Source organism: Mixophyes fleayi, chromosome 3 (assembly GCF_038048845.1).
Source record: "Mixophyes fleayi isolate aMixFle1 chromosome 3, aMixFle1.hap1, whole genome shotgun sequence".
Classification (NCBI taxonomy): Eukaryota; Metazoa; Chordata; class Amphibia; order Anura; family Limnodynastidae; genus Mixophyes; species Mixophyes fleayi.
The window spans coordinates 311,080,119-311,101,425 of record NC_134404.1 but is presented as its reverse complement, the minus strand read 5'-3'; the positions used below and the strand labels follow the sequence as shown (position 1 = coordinate 311,101,425).

At 40.5% G+C, this 21,307-nt stretch overlaps 1 protein-coding gene across 11 annotated transcripts in view; it reads left to right on the top strand.

Moving 5' to 3' along the window:
• PLCB4 (phospholipase C beta 4) overlaps positions 1-21,307 on the top strand; it is a 226,605-nt gene that overhangs the window by 11,551 nt on the left and 193,747 nt on the right. For all 11 annotated transcript variants that reach the window (XM_075203995.1, XM_075203992.1, XM_075203996.1 and 8 more), the window contains exon 2: positions 18,709-18,766. The gene's annotated coding sequence lies outside the window, so the exon portion shown is untranslated. The remainder of the gene's footprint in view (positions 1-18,708; positions 18,767-21,307) is intronic.

Below are 21,307 nucleotides of genomic sequence, written 5' to 3'. Positions count from 1 at the left end.
TTCCCCCTTATATTTTTATGTCATTAATAAAATAAAAAATTAATAAATAAATATCTCTCTTGGTTTATATGCAAAACCTACAAGTTAATGTTTTTAAATTATGTTTTATCCTTGATATAGGACCACAAAACTGATAGGTTAGTAAACTACTACTAATATTAATGTATAGAAGGGAACTGCACTCAGACAGAAATGCTGGTTATTAAATGAAATACTTATTTTTCAGTGCTTTGATTATTCGTCTGCCTTTTATCTGTTACTTTCTGTTTACCTCTCTAATGCCAGAAGAATCAAATGAAAAAGAGATGGAGACATATTCTGCAACTATGGCTCAGATAAACAAAAGTCAACACTTTTACTGCCCCCAACAGGGGCAAACGCAGGGTTTGCAGAGGGAGGTTTCCACACCACGCCACCAGTGGGCGTGTCCAGCATGCATGGGGGCGTGGCTATAATTTTAGAGAGTGCTTGGCTGCTCTCCAACTCTCCCTATCCCCATAATATACATGGGCAATGCTACTGTTAGGTGCATGCAGCTCTCTCTTTTCGAGCAGAGCCGTGTGAAGTGTGGGCAGGGTCCAGCCACCTCAATTATACAGTGCCCCTAGTGCCTGGAACCCCCATTCCCCTCGATTTGCCTATGCCCAATGACCCTGCTATCTTGTTATTGTCTGATTATCCCGGGTACAATATCCTCTCACTAAAAAGGCTTCTTCAGACGCCTAACAGCAGTGAGAGCCATGATACCTCCCCAGATACCAAAACCAAGGCATCTGGGATCCTGTGTATTGACAAAAACCCGAAAAAACAATGATTGTGGCATGAGCAAATGTTTGGGCATTTGTTAGTCAGTACTTAGTAATACCTCCTTGGGCAGAAATCACAGCTTCCTGCAGAACACATCTAATACAGAAGTATTCTGGGGTCTTCTTGTCTACACTCTCCCCAATTATTTTGGTAATATTTAAGTCTGGGGGCTGTGAAGGTCATTCCGTACTTCATGGTTGATTTCAAGGTATGTTTTGGCTTGTTTACCAAATGTTCAAAACACAAAATATGATGTTGCTAAAATATCCAACCATTGATTTCTTCACTGACTGGGACGGTAGTTTTTTATGTCTTTACATACTTCTGATGTAGACATTTGTGATGAAGTCGTAGGATGGATCATGTTTGTGACTAAACTTTCCTGCGGGTCCTATGGTAATATATTGGGTTCTGCTTTGAATATCCAGTTTACAAGCAGTCCTGTCACATGTTTACTGGTACTTCCAGATCTCGTCTTGACTTCAACAGTTCCCCTTTACTAATTATCTTCTTAAATAATATTTCTCACGGTGGAAATTTCAAGTTGGAAGCATTGAGATATCTTTTTTATAGCCTTCCCCTGCTTTATAATAGTCAATTATGTTTATTATCAAGTAGTCAGCTGCTTAGAAGACCCCATGGGTGTGAAGATTGGGCAGAACATAATGAGAAGTTAGAAGGGCCAGAGTATTTGTTTAACCCTGGATTTGTCTTTACCAGGTTTAATTTAAGGCATAGTCAGAGTCAATCAAGTTTTGAGGCCTTAAAAAAGTATTAATTAACCAACTGGAAGGGTTCACAAACATTTGCACAACCCACATTTACTGTTTTATTTTTTCAGTACTTTAAATTAAGCAAATACTTTGTAACTGCATATTACAATATTGTAAAATATGTCTTGTTTAACTTGCAGAGTCACGCTAACTTCACTTAGAGATTCAGTAAGCCATGCAATTTGCAAGGGTGCTCGAACTTTGGCATGCAACTGTAAGAGGTACCCATGATCCATATCACCTGTAAGACATTAGTCACATGTCACTTATCAGTACATCTACAATCCTGACTATGTCTTACTTCCTTCTCCTGAAACAACTGCTCATTGTCGATTCACCAATAATCTATAAAAATAATACAAACATTAAAACCAACATAAACTAGTCACAGTATTTACTTTGTTTTTCAGGCATAATGTTCTATGTACTTTGTTTCTGCTTGAAAAAAATCTGATTATAGTTAGCCTTTGTCTAGTTTATAAGATAAGTAGTTTTCCTTATACTGATAAAGTATAAAATATATTACTCTGATTTCAAATATCAGCCTTAATGACAGGACACATTGCCTGTTCATCCAGTCTTCCTCTGATCCCACTAATGTATTAAGGCCTAGGAGTAGAATCACAAAGCAGAGTTTAACTGGTCAACTGTGTTAGATGAATATACAACTTGTCAGAGGGCTCTATTCCCTAACTATGTGTGGTATAAACATGGAAGAGAATTGTACTCAAAGGAAATAAAAATCCTCAAATGTGAATCTAGCAATTTCAGACAAGTCATGATTTTTGTCTGAGTTCTCATCTCAGTATCCGTTGTATAACACTGGATGGAAAATTATCTTTAATGCTCCGTTTGCGATTGCACTTTATGCAGCTATCAGACTTGTTTCATCCTAAGTACTTCTAATCAATTGTCTCAAATGTACCCCTTAAAGCATTATTTAAGGTTTTCCTCAAAAAAGTACATGCAGAGATTCCTACCCAGTGAATATGTTCTCCTTGCATTCTTCCTGCTGATTTTTCAATTACAGTAACTAGTATACTAAACTAATCAATGGTAAAAACATATTTAAAGGTTTCCGCTATCTAAAAAAGAAAATTAGCAACTAGAGATATTACATCTATAGCCTTTCACCTGCTTCTCTTCTTTCTTCAGAGCTGCACAGTTGTCTGACTTAAAGGTCCATCCCCAATGGTTCAGAGATTATCATGGTTTAATGCACATTCTGGTTGACAACCGCTCAGCAAAATTCAAAGCTGCCTTGACGGTGTATCGACAACCCCCCCCCCCCCCCCCTACTGGGTGACATAGAGACACGCTCAATTGCATTTCACCTATACCACTGGGAATACCCTTAAAATTATCAATCCTTTTCTGGCTGTTTATTCCCAATGAAAGCCTGGATCTGTAATCTTTAAGTGCACAGTGACCTCCGCTGTACACAGATAGGGCCATGGCCATGGAATCGAACTCATGACCCCAGTGCTGTGAGGCAGAAGTGCTAACCACTAAGCCACCGTGCTATTCTGTCGTTAGGTATATGTGCAGTGAAGCAGTGCAGCACATCTATACTTATGTGCCCAAATTTACACAGTTGTTAATATTAATTAAAACTAGTATTTACATATGTGGTGCAATAGACCCCAATGTTAAAGTAACCTAGTTATATTTGTTTTATGTTATCTGTACTTTTGTCTAATATGATGAATGTATAATATATTGTTGCTGTAGGACCTTGTTTCTGTCAAGGTGTTACTAAGTCTGTTTCCAGAGCTCACCATTAATTAGAGTGGCCATTGTTTATATTTTCTCCTCCATAATATATTTATCTCCTCCCAGAGCCCCCCTACTAGTATTAAGATCCATGATTTGGGGGGGAGGGGGTATGCATGGTAAATATATGAAACCTGATCAAGCAAGTACTAGCTCAGTCCTCCATTTTTCTTACAGCCCCAGCTGAAAATTGGGCGAGGGTGTGAGCAGGAGAGCGCAACCTGATTGTGTTTTGTCGTTAGTCCTCTCACCAACACCTCCAGCGCCATATAAAGATGGTTATCTGAATTAAATTAGTTCTTTATTACAGGAACGTCAGAACCCTGGGAAGATCAGCACGCGGCCCCCAGGCCTCCGTTGAGGGCCAGGGGAGCAGGTTACTAAAATATTTTCCTGGTTGGTAGCGCAGCTTTAAACTTGCTCCTAGCGTAACATACTTTATGCTTCTTCTTGTACTAGGCACAGTTAGGCAAATACATTATGAACAAGTTTATTCTTAGATTATTTTTTTTTCCAGTAACCTCAAGAATCCCAAGTGCTGATAATCACAGCCAACTAATTAGGAAAATGGATGCAGGATCAGATAATGAAAGGATTAGGCAGGTGCAAGGGTGAGGGCTCCTCGGTGTGACTCTTTCACTGCCAGCGCACGTTACATCTTTCTGGAAAAAATGCATCCTCGTGATGATAAAAACATATTTTTTTGGGATCATTGGTAAAAGTACCAATTAATTGCATGACACTAGCTATCAGTCCAGTCCTAGTTTGGCAGGTTATCTTGTATATGAAAAACTAATTTACGTAGCATAGTCAAGTTTTGTAAATGCTCCCGGTGTTTTATAATATAGCCCCTGTATTTGTGTTGCAGAATAATTTCATTTATAAATGTTTTTACGTCCATCTTGCATATCCAAAGTCGCCACAGTGTTAGGGACCACATAATTTGTGAACAACTTTGATTAAAGCATCACTTGTCCCCCTCCAGACAAGCTATATCTAATCCATGATATTTAGCTATTAATTTAGAAACTAGTTACACACACTTATATAAACTCCTTTTTATTTATATGTGCACAGTGTATTGTGGCTCTGAGCTCCGACTACATGTTAGTGGAGATATCTCAAATTTGTGTTTAAGAACTTTCTACCTCAGACCTACATATAGGTTAGAATGTTAGAGTTTGTTATGACTTCATCACCCGAATGTACTGAAATTTGAATTTGTATTTGAATCAAGCTCATCACTGTTGCAAAATGAGACGGTGGATGTTATTTACAAAGATAAAAGCTGAAGTATACTATAACGATGAGTCCGCAGTTATCTTTGATGAAGTACAATTTAGACAATCAAAGTAAATGTCTGATTACTGTATGTTACTACTCAATTGTCCTTTTTTAGTAAATAATAACAACTGATATTTAATGTGGTCTGGGGACATAGGCATATTTAGGAAAAGTTGAGGTAGGTTTCCTTAGAATAGGTACACAATGGCCCGATGATTGCACAAAAAGCCTCCTGTCAGCCGACATCCGCCCGTTTGGTCAGATATCGTGTGAGTGTGTATAGTGGCACAATGATCTAAAGTCGTCCCAAAATGACGATCATCGTTGCATGTGGTTGGTTGTATTGTTTAATATTTTTCGACCAATCACCGACCGATCATGTAGTGTGTATACACTCAGGATCACGATCTCCATAGAGTTTACAGAGTCGGACTCTTTTCAGCCAATACTAGCAATGAATGTCCAGGTGAATAAATGTAGAGAGTGCTGTAGAAGGAATAATTAATTTGTTTGTTCTGAGACAGAATGTTTCGTTTGAGAGTCACAGAAGCTAAAGAAATTTGTTAGGACATGTGTATACAGGCGTTTTAATCTGTGTGACAATGTGACAATAATGAATGAATGAATATTGTGCTGTCATTCTCTGAAGACTAGAGGACCAGATGAAGAGCACAGATCTGAAGGTAAATCGTGTCAGTGTATATGCATGAATCGTCAGACTGATCGGACCTTCAGTCATAGGCACAATCGTTTGAGATAACACGTCGATCCGAAAATTCTTCAGTGTGTACCTAGGCTTAGTAAGAATGTTTTTTAAAAACTCTATTAGTGTATTCAACAAAGGCTACAGATAGGATCAGGGTTATATTTGGAAAGGGTTTAGATAATTGCCATGTAAACTATTTAAAAAATATTTCCGTCCCAGCTCATATGGTAAAATCATTAAATCCCAGCCTCCAAACACAGAGTTCATTTCATAGAAAACCCAGCAATCTGACAGCAGGGCTCGGGCTCACTTTCCTCTGAGTTGCAGCCGAAGGACATGACAGGTGTAGAGCACAGATCTGAAGGTAATTAGGTACAGTGTGTACACATGAATCGGCATGCTAATTTTTTCCCTGTCGTTGGTAAAATCGCTAAAAGTGTCGTATTGTTAGACTGTTCCTGTAGTGTCTACCCAGCCTTACTTGTAAACTGGACATTTCAGCTGATTTATCAATTCAGTTTTATTAGTCGGAGGTCGCACCTCACTGGTTTCTGAAACCATTCAAATCAATCAGCATTTCGCTTTTATATGTCTGGTGTAAATTAGACAATGAAAGTTTGATTGGTTTTGTATAGTTTTACTTCTTTGAGCAATGTTAATGAATAAGCCTCTCTGCCAACAAATTATAAAATAAGATATTTCATTGAATTTAGTGATACTAAGTTTGAGGAAAGTAAATAGATTTCATATCTATAGACCCTCTGACATGACCTCTTCCACCCAGTAAAAATGATTTATTCCCGGACTTCCCAGTTAATTTACTTTTACAGTTACATGTGTTGAATTAATTAATGTTAGGAATAACCCATCAATGATTGAATTCAGTTCAGATAATTGCAATAGTAACTTAAGGGGGAAGTTTGGCATTTTTGTTCTGAGCTAAAGGCAGTGGAAGGGTCTAAGGGCTAGATTTACTAAGCTGCGGGTTTGAAAAAGTGGAGATGTTGCCTATAGCAACCAATCAGATTCTAGTTATAATTTATTTAGTGCACTCTACAAAATGACAGCTAGAATCTGATTGGTTGCTATAGGCAACATCTCCACTTTTGCAAACCCGCAGTTTAGTAAATATACCCCTTAGTGTAGTCAGGTTGTCAGGTGAGTTAGCACCGGACATATATGAAATACACATGCCGCATTGGATGCAATGCAGTTAGCTCAGGTGCATGTCCGCAGTTGGTACAATATAACACATCTGAGCTACTAAAACCATACAGTACATTTATTTCATATTTGGTCAGTTTTAAATGTCTTACTTTGTTACTTCAATCACAGGCATCATATGCGTAGTCCTAAAACAGATCACCTTATAGCATTTGCTAGAGCTCTATTCATAGCTTTCCATTACAAAACCGACATGCCAGTAAGGGATAAATGGCCGCTTCTTTTATAGGCATGCTCCTTTAAGCATGATTACTCCTTTGCAATCAGCAACAGCGATCTAAGTTTCCATTAGGTTCAGGTTAATCAGCAAAAGGTTCAGAGAGATAATTGGCGCCCAACCCATTAATTTCACATTACTGTGTACAATTACAAGGCTGCAGCTAGCAATGATTTGACTTTAGCAGACTAAGCATCTTATACCAGTAGATATGATCTTCTAAATCAACACTTAGCAGTTTGAAGTTGAGGATATGGATATGGTAGAGGAGTCAATGAAACAATCAATAAGTCGTAACACTGGGAAGAATATTATGGTTCATCTTTGTCTGATTTCAAGTGCAGTTAATATCAGTTCTTTCTTTTTTTCCAGCACTGGAATGACATAAAGTGCTGCTGTCACCTACATACACTAGAGCATACTTGCCTACTTCCAGTAGGCGACATCCGGGAGAGGGGCGTGTCTAATGGGCGGTGGGGGCGGGGCGCCTCAAATAGCGGGGGTGGGGCCAAAATGACGCGATTCTCTGTGAAGCGCGTCATTTTAACAAGGGAATTCCGGGATCCGGGAGAAATGCCAGCTCTCGTGGGAGCCCAGGAGACTGACCCGAATTTCGGGAGTCAACCGGACTTTCTGGCCAAGTATGCACTAGAGGAAGCCATCTTCAGCAACAACATTCAGCAGCAATTACCAGGAAGGTTGACAAGATGCCACGTGCTTTTGTAATGTCAGTAGTTGCTGGTAAAATGACAGGATACATTCCCAAATGGTTGCCTCACTGACAGTTGGCAAATTGGTACACTTACACACCAGTTCAGTCGTTAAAGGGGCATACTCAGTATAATTACTGAGCAGTTTTTTATTTATTTCTAACAAATTCTGTCAGAAAGGCAATTAAATTAATGAAATATTGCCTTTATTTCAATTAAAGTTTGCTTAAGCAAATACATGTTAAGAAAAAGTAAGCCTAACAAGTTATGTTCCAAAATGGTTATTTAAATAATTTACTAAATAATAGATTGACACATGACAATCATTTAATGAGTTTTTATTTGACTTTATCTGTACCTGTTGCCTATACAAAACAATTAATAAGCATGCAGTTTTATCAATTCACTAAGGGGTATATTTACTCAACTGTGAGTTTGAAAAAGTGGAGATGTTGCCTACAGCAGCCAATCAGATTCTAATTATCATTTATTTAGTACATTTTACAAAATGACAGCTAGAATCTGATTGGCTGCTGTAGGCAACATCTCCACTTTTTCAAACCCGTAGTTTAGTAAATATACCCCTAGGAATCAGTGATAATATCACTGATACACGAGGCACTGGTTCCTAGTGAATTCACTGGCTGAATTCTCATATATTAATATATAATGGTCGCCTGTGCTGGGTGTAAGCTACATGTGTCCTTTAAGTGGATGTTACACTTAAAAAGTGTTGTGTTTTTTTTCCAAGACTTGCCTTTTGTGCTCACCACATCCATACGTCTGTCTGTCTGTTTGCAATAAAATGGGACATTCCCATTTGCAGCATCAGAACGCTTTGACAACAGGCTCCCTGTTGTTTCTCATTGAAGCCCTGCACAACAGGGGGATAGGAGACAGGTGCTGGTAAGTGAAGTCCGAGAGGTGGGATAGAAATGTTTAGTGGACCTTCAATATTAGCCAGGCAGCTTTGGATAATCTTAAATATTTTTTCCAAGAGCATTTCTAGAAGGTATTATTTCGACAGTAGTTTATGGAATCATATAGTGAACACACAAATACACAATATCACAGACCAGCAGGACAAAGCAGATAAACCACAGCATGCTATAATAGACATTGGTGCTCCATACTGCGTCCAGTCCATCAATGGCTATGACGACCAGTAATCAACATACTAGAGGTGTAATTAGGCAAGGAAAGGTGAATGGATACTACCGTCCACTTTTTGGGGGGAACATATGGGTATTGTGCTCCTCTCAGAAAGGGGTCAAAAATGGTCAAAAGCATTGTACAGAAGAGGCAGGGAGGGGGGTTCCTCTGTGTGAGATTCACCTCTATGGAGCTCTACTTACTGATACACTGTCATAGTGTCAGAGGCTATTCATTTTGCCATTAGTTGTACAGTAATCCACAATCTTGTCACAGTCAACCTCACTGCTAATCATATCTGTGAAACAACTGGCAATTATAGTGAAAAGCAGTGTCATAGGTCAGGGTGACTGGGCTCTTCCAAGTGCCTAATCTTTTAGCCGTTACACTTACCTCAAAATACAATGTGATCCGTAAAGACCACCAAGTGCGAGAAAAGGACCCTGTGCAGTGGTGGATTTACCATTGGCGCGGCAGCTGCAATGCACCGGGGCCCATGGAGATAATGGGGCCCGCTGCATGGCAGATGCAGAGGGTCAGGGGCCCCGGGGCCCACAGCTCGCTAGTTCCGCCTCTGACCCTATCCGAGCGCTTCCATTGAAATAATTAAGTGACGGTGACCTATCCATTTTGGTCATTACCACAGGTATACTGTGCTACAGGTGCAACACTTTAAAGGGATTTCTTTTTTTTTTTTTCTTTTTTTTTTTTTAAATCTTTATTTTCTTTACACAACAAATATTACAAATTATTAATGCAGAACACGAAGAGACAACAAATGATCACAAGAAGCATACAGAGTATCATACCATACATATGTTGAACATATCAAAATGCTAATAATTGGCAAAGTGTATATTGAAGACAGGGGGGAGTGGTAAAAAAGGGGGGGGAGAGAAGGAGATAATAAATGATGGCTGAACTGACGTGACTCGATGAGTCAAGTTATTACCTTTGAATATAAAGCTGGCATTGGTTTCTGCTCCATGTTTAAAATTAGTTTAAAAATCATAATTTGAATAGTCTTAATACCAGCTCAGGTCTCCATGTCTAGTGCCTCACCATGATACTCCTCCCAGACCAGTATCTTATCAGGAATACTGATATTGACCATATTAAGTAGGTGAAGTTGACTATCCTGCATTGCACAGTACTATGATGGTAATATTGTTCTGCATTAAGATTTGAATGTCTATACAATTAGAACACACACCGGAACATTTCCCATTTTCCATGTGTTCTGTCAGCTCTGCCATGACCATATACGGGCAGGTTATCGTGCACACAGTGCGTTTGACAAGCTGACATTATTATATTACCTTGGGCTGTTATTTCCGGTGATGGATGGATGACTGCCAGCTGCATATGTTTTTTGTTTTCTCCAAGCTTTCTTTTCATAATTGGTAAAATTATGCTGGGATAATTTTCAACCCTCGTTTCTGTGTGTGTTTTATTGCTAGCTATATAGAAATGTAAAGTGTTTGCAACATGCATATGAAAACTACATCCAGACTGACCTCATTTATTAAAGCATATTTGACGCCTCACATACTGTATGCTCTTATTGCAATCCTAAAACACCTCTCTATTCACTTGCATGAGATTCTTAAAGAAACGTATAGAATATGAGGACCGGTGTGAGGAAAGAAACATGCCTATGGCATTTTTAAATAAGAAAATAAGTCCTTGACTGAACCATAGAATAAAAAAAAAATTCCATTAGATTTGGATGCCCATTATGACAGCTATTGGCAGTGATCATTTCTGTATTTATAATCTGTGATGCCCATGGACATTCTTTGGTTTTCCAGCTGTAGTGGAACTAAAAGTCCCAGCATTTCTATCTGCAATATTTGTTGCAATCTTCTGTTTGCAGATTCTATATGTCACTATTTGTCAATTTTGTGTGAATAATACCACTTTATTGTATAATAAACCTCTATATAGGCAGTGGTAGTCATAGTGACATATGCAGGATACAAGAATGCACTCATTGTGATACCACAATCTCGCTGCCTCAGAGCTCACATCACTACTTTGTGCTATTGGTGATTCCTACTATCTAAGGCTGGGTACACACGATTTCTCCCGACGCGATATCCTTAACGATTTTACCAACGATTAAAAAAAAAGTCCCGATCAGCATGCCCATTCATGTGTACACACTAAACACATTTTACACGATTCACTGTCAGATCTGTGCTCTTCATCTGTCATGACCGTCGGCTGAAAAAATCGTGACTCTGCACACTCCATATAGATCTATGGACTCTGCCGGTCCTGAGAGAAAACACTGCAGGATTGTAACAACATTGTTCCATTGTTGAACGCCATTTTTAGTCCGGTTTACAAAATCAAATAAACAAAACAATGGGCTTCGGAACCATAATCGTTAATCGTTGCAGCTTACACACTAATGTGATATCGGGCTGAACGATTGTTTATCGTTTGATTGGCCCAATAAGCGGCTGAAAACACTGTAGTGTGCACCCAGCCTAACTCTGTCTGCGGCTTCCTATTTATACTGTCAGTGGGTAATTTACTTTAGGAAGAATTAAAGAAATGTCGCTAAAAAGATTTGGGGGGTGACTTTCTAAAGTGTCTAAAAGTGGAGGTGTTGCACCTAACAACCAATCCGATTCTAGCTATCATTTATCTAGTACATTCTAAAAAATGATAGCTAGAATCTGATTGGTTGCTATGAGCAACACCTTCATTTCTCCTTTCTAGAGGTTTTAGTAAATGTGCCCCATGATCTGTTACTTGGTGGTGTATTAATCTGTTTTATTTTCAAACGATTTTAAATAGATGTAGAGTTATTATGTTAATTGTTAATGCGATACAGGCCTGTAGCTAATGAGTTTATTTTGTTGGCAATCTCTGTGCCCCTGGGTTTTAAGAATCTCCATGGCAATTCCAACACCATTTTTTATGTTGTTCTTCCTCTCTGATTGTTTTGTAACTGTAATTCCTACCAATCTGTCATCTGTTGATAACAAGTGGGTGGCAGTGTTTTCAGGCTGTGTTATATATTATGTTCATAAGAAGGAACTTTACACAATCATTATGTTGTCAACTCCATGTGTAGGATTAGTAATTTAGGGCATGACATATGATATATGGATATAACTTTAAAATGAATGACGTCTGTAGCAGGAGTATATTTTGGTATGTTATATACTTACCAAGATCTATTCCAGGAGATGTGCTTGAAAAACAGAATTATTGTTTATAAGGTAATCATTCTTTGTACTGTCATAAAGTGGCCGACTTCAGAAGAGAAAATGAGGTGTGATTTGTAGATGCTGCTGTGGAATGACGGATAAAGTGGTGGCAACTCAATTAGTTTGATCCCATTGGCAATTCTGGAACAATAAAGACCTTGAACTTCACAAACATACTTACGATTTTCAGTGCTTATTTTTCAGGACGTTCAGTGTTTATTATTCAAGTTGTTTTTTTTTACATGTAAATAATCAGTGTTCAGTGGTAATGAATGATTATACCATGACAAAAAAAAAAACAACTTTAAAAAATGTTTTGTTCATTTTAAATAGGGTAGAGGGGAGGTTGTCTGGGGACAGGAACCCAGGTGCAGGAACGGGGTGCAAGGGTAGAGAGGAGAGGGTGCCAGGGGTCACAATAATAGGGGAGAGGACAGTGTGCAGTGAATGTATCAGGGTAGAGAGGAGATGGGGCCAGGGGACACAATAATAGGGGAGAGGACAGTGTGCAGTGAATGTATCAGGGTAGAGAGGAGAGGGGGCCAGGGGACACAGTACTAGGGGAGAGGACAGTGTGCAGTGAATGTATCAGGGTAGAGAGGAGAGGGTGCCAGGGGTCACAATAATAGGGGAGAGGACAGTGTGCAGTGAATGTATCAGGGTAGAGAGGAGAGGGGGCCAGGGGACACAGTACTAGGGGAGAGGACAGTGTGCAGTGAATGTATCAGGGTAGAGAGGAGAGGGGGCCAGGGGACACAGTACTAGGGGAGAGGACAGTGTGCAGTGAATGTATCAGGGTAGAGAGGAGAGGGGGCCAGGGGGCACAGTACTAGGGGAGAGGACAGTGTGCAGTGAATGTATCAGGGTAGAGAGGAGAGGGGGCCAGGGGGCACAGTACTAGGGGAGAGGACAGTGTGCAGTGAATGTATCAGGGTAGAGAGGAGATGGGGCCAGGGGACACAATAATAGGGGAGAGGACAGTGTGCAGTGAATGTATCAGGGTTGAGAGGAGATGGGGCCAGGGGACACAATACTAGGGGAGAGGACAGTGTGCAGTGAATGTATCAGGGTAGAGAGGAGATGGGGCCAGGGGACACAATACTAGGGGAGAGGACAGTGTGCAGTGAATGTATCAGGGTAGAGAGGAGTGGGGGCCAGGGGGCACAGTACTAGGGGAGAGGACAGTGTGCAGTGAATGTATCAGGGTAGAGAGGAGAGGGGGCCAGGGGACACAGTACTAGGGGAGAGGACAGTGTGCAGTGAATGTATCAGGGTAGAGAGGAGAGGGGGCCAGGGGACACAGTACTAGGGGAGAGGACAGTGTGCAGTGAATGTATCAGGGTAGAGAGGAGAGGGGGCCAGGGGACACAGTACTAGGGGAGAGGACAGTGTGCAGTGAATGTATCAGGGTAGAGAGGAGAGGGGGCCAGGGGGCACAGTACTAGGGGAGAGGACAGTGTGCAGTGAATGTATCAGGGTAGAGAGGAGAGGGGGCCAGGGGGCACAGTACTAGGGGAGAGGACAGTGTGCAGTGAATGTATCAGGGTAGAGAGGAGATGGGGCCAGGGGACACAATAATAGGGGAGAGGACAGTGTGCAGTGAATGTATCAGGGTTGAGAGGAGATGGGGCCAGGGGACACAATACTAGGGGAGAGGACAGTGTGCAGTGAATGTATCAGGGTAGAGAGGAGATGGGGCCAGGGGACACAGTACTAGGGGAGAGGACAGTGTGCAGTGAATGTATCAGGGTAGAGAGGAGTGGGGGCCAGGGGGCACAGTACTAGGGGAGAGGACAGTGTGCAGTGAATGTATTAGGGTAGAGAGGAGAGGGGGCCAGGGGGCACAGTACTAGGGGAGAGGACAGTGTGCAGTGAATGTATCAGGGTAGAGAGGAGAGGGGGCCAGGGGGCACAGTACTAGGGGAGAGGACAGTGTGCAGTGAATGTATCAGGGTAGAGAGGAGTGGGGGCCAGGGGGCACAGTACTGGGGGAGAGGACAGTGTGCAGAAGAGAGTAGCTTGTCAGAAGATAGGGTCTCATGGTGAATGTATCAGGGTAGAGAGAAGAGGGTGCCAGGGGACCGGATTACTGGGGAAGGAAACCACAGTTTCCTATTGCTGTAGCCTCTCCAGCCATCCACCACCCAGCCTGCAATATATAACAAAATAATAAAAATGTTCTACTAATAGACAGCATTGTCTATTAGTGACAATGCCAGAGACCATCATTTCTGTTGTGTCCCCCCCCCCCTTCCCGTTGGGGACCCAAATACCAACGCTGTTAGCCGTGATGATGAAGCAGGCAGTGGATGTGCTCCTGTAATGAAGAAGTGCTTCTGGTTTCTATGTAAAAGTAAGGCAGCCATGGTGGAGGGAGCATTCTAAAGTGCCAGTGTTGTGGGGGGCTGTGACTGGCAATCAAACTTCAGGCTTTTTCGGATTTAACCTAAACCAGCTACAACAGCCCCCAGTGGAGTTTTTCCTGTCCTTTTTTGCTAAAGACAGTAAACTCTAATTATAGGTGTGTAGGCATTATCTACTTATTGGGTAAGTAAGGACCAGAAACTGTCATTTTGGTATAGATATGTGTTATTGGTTTGTAATGGCAAGCGGGAATTTTACAGTTTTCCCAGGGGTATAACAATAGGTGGTGCATGGGGTGCAGTGTTTGCAGGGCCTGGGTTGCCCACCACCTCATCAAGATAATGAGTTAAAAGACCACTAAACCCTGAATATTAAACTTTCAGTCATGAACCACAGCGGAAAAAGATATTGTTTAGTGCCAACCTGAGATTTCACTGCAGCTCTGTTAAAATCGAATGTATTACCTCCTCACACTATTACAGACAGCTGAAGCCCCTCCCACATTTTAGTATATAGTCTTAATGGCATCGGATACAGGTAAATAAGCTCAGAATGCACTCATTTGAGTTATTGTGACATCACCCACCTCTGTGTATGACTCAACCAATCACACAGTGCGTTTCTGCAAGCAAGACTGCCAAGCTGTCAGTCACTCTGGTTCTGCTCTGGTAGAAGAGCACCTCCGTTCTATAGCCAGCCTGCTTCAGAGGAGTGAAAGAGAGCATTCCATGTTATTCCACTCCGTGATACACAACCTTTGCTATATATTGTCAAATAATGGATCTACTTGTGCTTTAGGACTAAAAGAAAAGATTTTAATACACATTCTCTGTCTCTCGTTCCTGAATTTCTTTAGCAGCTGTCTAAAATAAATTTTAGCTGCAGTCCCATAGCCTCTAGCACACTGGAAACTTTTTATGTATTAAGCCTTTTGGAGAAAACCTTCTCAAACATATTCCCACTTTTAGCATAATTAAATGCAGCAGAAATATGTTACATGGAGTCATATAACGACATTTCCCCACATTGAACACTCACTTAATAATTCCTAATGTATTGAATAGCGTGTGGAGCCTAGTTCTGGAACGCTAGCTGCCATGCTATAAAACGTGTGTACGGGTGACTAGTTATGCTGGATGGGAGGCGGAAGATATTCAGCATTCTAGCTGCGAGCCCAGGTGAAATGTAGAAATGGATTTTACATTAACAATGATACATCTCTGGCTTCAATGAAGCTGAAATTTGGCCATAGCTATATTTCAAGTTACTTTCTAAAACATATTTGAGTACATCAGTTAATTTATGCAGATATAGAGCAGTTTGCCAGAGGATTCTACCAAATTTTGTATTCTAAAATAAGTATTGCTTTGAAACATTAAATGTTTTAATGAATAAAGCTAAAGATCATTCCCACATCTGAGGGATGATTTGTTCAAAATGTGCAGCTTGGGAAAGGTTAGCAAGTAAACTGCTTTATTCTATGGTAATGTGCCCACTAGGGGCAGTGTTCCATTCACTCTTAGTTGTCTGTTTATGAAATGGGCGAAGATTTGTATTGCTGAAGCAAACACCCACTTGTTATTGGTGGCGCTGTACGCCAAATGGGTTACGGTTAGAACTCCACCGTCAGTAAGTTCCTTTGCTTTGTAAAGCCTATTTAACAAATAGCGAAGCTGTGTCTGGATGGCATTCGCAAAAAAAATTAATAAAAAACAAATACTTTAACCTTACAATTTTAAATTCAGTAATGTTTAAAAAATATTTAATGATTACAATAAATTAAATATTGTATAGTAAGGTATGTAAAAAGACCATTATATGTATTTATTTAAGTTATATATGATATAATGTTCTATTTTTTTATTATTTAGTAAGTTTAAAAAAATAATAATAAATAAATAGGCCCTTTAGTCTAATGTTTATTAAAACATTTGTTGACTGACATAAAATATTTTATCATTTCATATTTTTGTAGTATATAAGCACCACTTTAGACACTTCATCATCATCATCTATTTATTTATATAGCGCCACTAATTCTGCAGCGCTGTACAGAGAACTCACACAAGAGCAACTTAATAGCAGCCAATTAACCTACCAGTATGTTTTTAGAGTGTGGGAGGAAACCCACGCAAACATAGGGAGAACATACAAACTCCACACAGATAAGGCCATGGTCGGGAATCGAACTCATGACCCCAGTGCTGTGAGGCAGAAATGCTAACCACTAAGCCACCGTGCTGCCCATCATCATCATTATCATCATTATCACCATCAACTATTTATATAGCGCCACCAATTCTACAGCGCTGTACAGAGAACTCACTCACATCAGTCCCTGCCGCAATAGCAGGAAGAGCTGATAATTAAACTTTGTGTTTGGACCAAGCTGCAGTAGACACGTTCAGGTGAAAACTGAATAATGCATTTATCTTCATGATTAAAATAAGAGCACTTGAATTTTGTGGTCTGGTTACTTTGTATTTCCTTGAGCCATTTTGGCTAATTGAGTATTGTGTATTTCTTTGTTTGTGTACTTTAAATATTTTTTTTTTTTTAAGCGCTTTTTTGCCCAACATTTTTAAGTACGATTATTGTATTAATCATGAACACATCTGTGAGGATAACCTGCAATAGTCATGGGAAAGTTCAACTAGGATGAATTTTGAGTGACTCTTGCATAGGCAGAAGCCTGTCTAGATTACCCCAGTTGTTTAAATGTCATTTATTTCTGGCTGTTTGTCATAGCAACAGCTCCTTTCTCTATGACAAAGTGGCTTTGAAAAGTACAGCACATTTATGAAATTACTGGCAAAGAATACATATTACACAAAGCATTTTCAATTGCAGTCGGTTTTTCTAACATTGTTTATTTAATGAGCACATATTTTATTTTCTTGTTTTACTTTTGTTTTGGCTTTAAGACTTTTTGTGCATACCTCAAAGGCTCATACTGTAAAATGTTCTCCAATTTACAATGTGAAAAGCCAAATACGGAATGGTGTTTTCACTCCAATAAACTGTGAATATCTCCTTGAAAAGTCGTGTTCTCAAACATCACATCCAATTTGCTTCTCTGTAAATAAATTAAGTTGAACTGGAGCCTGTGATTGATGTTCCTCTACAAATTTGGGCAGATATTGTCTTTCCTTGCGGTATGAGAAATGGTGTTTCTAAATGGTGTTTCTTTATTTGTCCATTATTTTTTTTTGCCTGTTTTGATTATTTTTCAAGCTTATAACTGACAGGAGATGCTGGTGATTGCAGTTGTAGTTTCGGGAGTGTTTAGGTGTGTATCCCTGATTTAGAAACACACAACTGGTTGAAAAACAGAACAAACAACTCTCCCGGATCTCACAGTAATTACTGTGCAAATATTCCAGCTCCTGCATTTTTTCTGCTTACCTTTTCAATCACTGCCGTGTGTTGTGGAGACGTCAGATTATTCTTAAAACCTGTTTTACAGTCGACCAAACAACTTGTATGACTTCATATATACTGATGTACACAAATGAATTGAAACCCTATCAGTCATGCCCAGTTGGCAAACATGACATTTAGTTCATTAAAGCAAATAAACCCACTACCAGACAATAATATATGCAAATTGCCAAACACTGTATTTCTGGGCTGAGTACTATATATGAAGAAACTGTAGACAACTAGATCAACCCATCATTTTGCTGAAAGTGGGAAGTGTATATTGAATTCCAATGAAATGGGGAAGGACAGCAGAGGCAGTGCACAAAAGTCTCAAACTTCTTAGAAGTGTGTCTTTCATTTCCAATGTCCTTGGTTTCAAGTCTTCTAGATAAGGAAACATTTAATGCCATGGCAAAGTTGATGGGACATTTTCTTCTTTGTTATGTAACCTATTTTACAATCGTAACAGACATTTAATCATCAACTTCAATGGAATGTGTTAAGCTCTATTTCTGACTCCGAAGGTAAAAGTTTATTTAATTGTTAAATAACTTTAAAAAAGTTACCAACCACCCTTGCTTCCACTTCCCTGAATTATGGTGTGACCTTTACTCTTATGGAGTTATGGTTTTATTGGGTCCCCACAGTGGTGAGCCCAATCCACCAAGCCAAGCCCTATGTTAGCCAGCCCTCTGTTGTGGGGGCCCTATAGAAACAAGGACTGAACAGTACATTGGAGGGGGTCCCACAGAAGAGCTCATCAGGTAACTTTTCAAAATATCTACACTTAAGGTGGACTTAGCTTTTAAAGCAGTGAGGCTCGTTACTGTACTCATGTGCATATGTTATTCACTTAGCTCAAACGCAGGAATATATCTGTACTTGTTAGCACTGGCAGACATACAATCACATGGCCAGGAGCCCTCTGTATGGTTTTAATCTGACATGACACCCTGGTCCTGCCAATGGATAAACAATCTGTCTCTGTTTGATATCTGTTGGTGTGTCAGATCCATCATGTTCAGTAACACAGAATGTCTATTTCTTGCAGGGAACAATGGATTGTTTACAATGAACATTACAGAAAATCGGTTACCTGCATAGTGAAGGTAAGTTGATTCATTTTTTTCTGTTAGTGTTTTCTTTGTATGCTTTGCATTTATTGATTTATCTATAAAATCAAAAGGAAGCTCAATGTCTTTTTATATTGTATTTTAGCTTCAGTGGTTTCACAAATACCATACCTCTCAGCTGTCCCAATTAAGGCAGTCAGTCCTTATTTTAGGGGTTGTCCCGCCCAGGGCTGGCGCTCCCATTAGGCAAGGTTAGGCACTTGCCTAGGGCGCCGGGCTCTGGAGGGCGCCACAGAATTCTAAAATACTTTAAAACTGTGCGGCGACCGCTGACCATACCTGTCACGGCCGCCGCACAGCATTCAGATGCACGGGGGAGGGGGGGGAAGAGGCTATTTCGTCACCACCGCCGCCTCTCTGCTCCGTCTCCTCCCCTCTACTTACTAGTGTCAGTGAGTGGAGGGGAGGAGACGGAGCAGAGAGGCGGCGGTGGTGAGACCATCTAAGGAGAGGAGGGAGGAGGGCGGCGATTTTTGCGGGGGGGGGGGGGGGGCGGCGATTTTTGCGGGGGGGGGGGGGGGGGGCGCCGCTTTTTTAAAAATGCCTAGGGCGCCGTGGACCCTAGCACCGGCCCTGGTCCCGCCATCCTGACGACCGGGACTTTTGTCCCGATTGACGGTACTGTTGTAAGGTGTGTCTTGCTCATCACAGTGAGTGGATGCCGAGTTACTCTCTGTTTAGGGGAGTGGGATTGGCCTGGTGCTGTAAAAGCGCTAGACACTCCCTAGGAACATGACAAGTACCAACATGGCGCGGTTACTTCCCAACCGTGAAGTTTACCACGCTCCCTTGTCAGTGCACATAATGTCATGATTAATAAAGTTGAATGTTGGGAGTTATACTATTCAGTGTTACTGTAGAGCAGATAACTCTAGAGCAAGTTTAAGCAACCAGTGACTTCCTAGACAAATGCCAGCTTGCCTTGCAGTGCCACAACAGATGGAGAGCTGCAGGCTGTCTACCTCTAGATGCCTAGTAACGTTGCATATAAAATGCAATAAAAACATTAGGCATAAAACGTTCACTGTCCAAGATGGAAACCCAAACTTTCTGGAGTCTACCTTTAAACCTTCTGCTTTTGCGACTTTAGATAGGTAGTAATTGTAGCCAGAAGGAAACAGGAACACACTTCTACTCCCAGTCTGTGCCGCAAGCAGTCATTTAAAATAACTTTAGCTTCACATTTAGTCGCAACTTCTATTTCCTACAGCGCTCTATAGTTTAGACTAGTTCATCTTGTCTGGTCGAACTTGAACAATAACATTCATGCAATTACAGAAGCAAAGTAATATTTTTACAGTTCACCTAAGATCTTATCTTAGCAGGTGTTCTAAAATTAGTATGGGAAATACATGTAAACCTGATATTCAGGTTTTGTCAGTAAACTCTTTGACTCGGATAACAATTCTTATGTTTTTTTTTGTCTATATTCCATATTGCCCATGTGAGAGAACATTGTGAAAGAATATAAGTTAGAATATTAATAGAGGTGAGGAGGAGATATACCTTACTATTGTGTACCTTGCTTCTCCCCGACACAGAACGAGGGGTTTAGCTATCCTAGTAGACGTCTTCAATGTCTATGACAGGTAAAACAAACTGGCTTCTACTTCAGCCAGTAGGATCGGGTCTAAAATCTTGGCTTCCACTCTTTACCCAATGCTGCACTTATACCTGTAGAAAATATAGGACCTCTGGAACCTTAATTTGTTGTCCACTTCCAATTTGTTCTCCCAGAAAATAAAGTTATATTGCTACTGATTGGCATCTGGCTTCAGTGAATTTTTGATTTACGATTATAATGAAACTTTCTTTGCCTCCCCTTTTGCAAAACAACAACAAACAAACTAATACCGCCGGGTGTCATAGCAATTTACAGCTCTCTCTTTATGATGGAAAGCAAATGAATATACATTGCACCATGGAAAACTAATTTGCTATGCAAAGACTTCGGCAATTAGTAAAAACAAAATTGAACATATGAGTGAAACTTGGGGAGGGTCCTTCCTACTCATAAATGGTCTGAGCATGCACACCAGAACCAACAACCGGTAGGTAAATATTCAGCTGTCATCCAGAAAAACTGAAATATACATAGATGCCACGGAACGCGGGAGGTTACAAGGGGCTCTGGGGTGGTAAGCTATAACACCAGCCTCATCTCAGGTGGACATTACGGATCCCGGCTTAGATTCATCTAGTGCAATATAATGTTGAGTCTGCAGCTTTTTCCATATGATAAGCTATGCGGAAATATCATTTAAATATTCAAATTGGTGATCTGAAGAGCTAGAGGCTTTTACATCCAGTACCTCTTCCCCTCTGTATGGGGTCCGCGGGTAGAGTCATCACATACCTGAGGAAGGTGGGCTGTGGCTTTCGTCTCATGTGAACAGCAGACCAACTTGTATGTGAGTAACCCACTCCTCTGTTACTGCAGTGTAATCTAGTTACCCCATCTGTGCTCTATGTCTTTTCTTCTTTCCTTGTACAGTGTTTATTTTGTGCTTATTCTTG